Raw genomic sequence first — 2,876 nt, forward strand, 5'->3', positions numbered from 1 at the left:
ATTTGAACTCAGTATTTTATACCTAAATTAAGTGATTGCTCTTAAACTGTCACATGGTAAAAAATCTTTGCCTACATTAGTTTCAGTAACACTACTTGAACAACAGAGCTGAACTGGAGACTTTTTTTGTCTTGTTTTCTCTAGACATTTCATGGCCTGGCTGGTTTCTCAGTCAGCTCTTGCCTAACTGGTTGCTTGAGGGCCTCCGATTGCAGAAGAGCATAGTCTAGGCTTGGGAAAAAAAATAAAAACTCCTGGGGTCAAATGAAAGCTGATTCATCCCTCTGCAGTATGAGTGAACAAATAGAGATAGTATGGCTGAAGAAAACTCCTGGTTTTGTGGTTGTCTAGGTGGAGTACAAGAGCAAATGAAGACAGTGATCTAATCTGCAAGTGAAGGGTGGCCAAAATGAAAAATACAGAAAACTCTAGGCTTGCCTGGTCTTACTGCCAGGTGTTACTGGTAGCAAGTTACGTGTTGATAGCTCTTGAAGATTGCAACCATCATTTAACTTTTCACCCAAGAGGAGTTCTTTTTCTTCGTGCCCGTACAAAGATATCTTTTGGTTATTATCTGTCACTTAAAATATGAAGTAATCTTGAACAAATAGACTTTACTGAGGGGGTAAAAAATGTGAAAATGAGACTTGATTTAGCTAATCTCTTCCTGTAGTTCACAATTAGATGCTGGCATGGAGTTCCTTCTACAAACATAGTTGTGGCTAGTGCTTAGGATCAAAAAACTGCTGTAAGAAGAGTTACAACAGATCACATAACAAAGGTGATGGAAAAGAAGGTTAGGTTATAAGCAGACTTTGGAACATAGTATGAAAATAAAGGCATAGAAATGGGATAGCCAATGGAACATACAGAAAGCTCTGGGGTAACAGCAGTAGTAAGAAAATAATTTTTTAAACTTGTTTAGGTGTATGTGTTTATTTTTGTCTAAAAGAGAAGAGAGGATGCACCACAGGAAAGAGAGGAGGGCATAAATGAAATAGAAGCAAAGCTAGACAGATTGGGAAATTGAAATGAAGATGAGTTGAAGGCTGAAACGGAAGAGTGAACATAATTATGGGAAAGGAAGGAGAATAAGGAAAACTAGATTTTTTTAAACAGGGAATTGATTTATCCTTATTCCTATATTTTATTACATTACTGCTTTTCATAGCCTGAAGTTTCATGGTTTGAAGAGGAGATGGCATAACAATGTATTGACAGAAAGGAGCTGCACAAGGTTTCTTAAATGAAGAGATAAACAGCAGATAAAAGAATGATATAATGATTGTGGACAAAGTTGTTGTTGTTGTTGCTGTTATTATTATTATTATTTAATTGCAAGAAAAGGAGTAGTGGGACCTAATTTTCAAGGAGACTGTCTTCTCTAGTTATGCATAAACCTCACACTTATGCAGGGATCAGATTACAATGGGTAACCTCTTGTCTCTTCCAAAAGATCAAAGTGACATTTCTCTTCTAATTGTTAGTTTTGGTGGGTTCCTGCCTTCATTCAGTAGTGACGGCACCAGTAACTACTGACTTAAATGGCTTGTTATGTTCAAGTAACCTGCTCATTTTGCTATAATATCTATGTATATTTATATATACATACGATACTGCAATGAATCTATTTATTCTTCCTTTCCTGAGAACTGTTGACATAGCTGACCATAGTTTATTAATGTCACATGGTAGACTTCCAAGTGTAAGGATGTGGAACAGTTTTTAATGTGGAGTACTTATTCTTATCATCCAGTTGGCATGACGTAAGGTGAGACCTTCCTTAGAGCTCTTTCAGTGCGAGCTAAGGTAAGGTAAATATAGACGAGTAAAATCAAGAAAGGGGCATGTATAATTTATAAAATGAAGACTACATGCTAATTTAGGGAGACAGAAAAGATTTTTAAATAGCACGGGTCTCAACCCCAAGTGCACCCAGAGTGGACTTCAAGACATGAGTTGCAGGAATTCCCCTATGTGGTGGAAAATTAGGTATCTCAAATTGAGACCGGATACCTGCATATGAAGAGGGAAACCTAGCACAAAGATGGAACATGGAAACATAGCTTACATTTGGCACCTTGCCTGAGACACCGGGAGAGGTGCTTGTCTATTTAGGATACATTGCTTGGAACCTTCTCCTGAAATGAGAGGCTTGCTGTCTTTCAGAACAAGAGCTAGGACTCACTCTTTCTCTTTCAAAAATTAGTTGCGGTCCACTATCCCATCTGCCCCCACACAAAATTCCCCCCTTTAGGTCTTTCTTCCCCTTTCTGACCATGTTTTCCCCTAATGTGCCCTAATCACTACGTAAATGGAGGCATGCTTCTGTTGAAGCCGTGCCATCATACAGAAATAATTTGATGTAATGAAAGCAGATGAGATTGTTTAATAAAAACAAGCAGGACTTTTGCCTCACAGCAGCCATGTCTGCATGACTCAAAGCTCTCTCTCCTTGGAGATGGGATTCTTATTCTGTTTTTCTCATTAGAGGTATTTTTTTCATCTAATTTCATCCAATTAGCAATTTTTCATGGTCATGAGTTCTTAGTCTATTCCTGTAAAGTCAATGGTTCCTAAGAATTAAATAACTTTAGGATATTACCTACCCATCCAATTCAAGAAAATAAGATTTATCCCCGAATTAGAATTGTTATAAAATCTGCAGCTGTTAATCTTTGAGCCCTAGGTCTGAGTGAAGGCATAGATAATACTGATGCTACTGTCTGTTCATCAAATCCTTTGAAAGTAATAGCAGAAACTAAATTTGATCTGCTAATAATATACATTGAGAATGCATTTTATCCTCCGATCTTTGAAGCAAAGGGTAATGCATCATCAGAAAAGAAACTTCAGCTTATTTTTCATTTAATGTT

Source organism: Cygnus atratus, chromosome 3, assembly GCF_013377495.2.
Source record: "Cygnus atratus isolate AKBS03 ecotype Queensland, Australia chromosome 3, CAtr_DNAZoo_HiC_assembly, whole genome shotgun sequence".
NCBI lineage: Eukaryota > Metazoa > Chordata > Aves > Anseriformes > Anatidae > Cygnus > Cygnus atratus.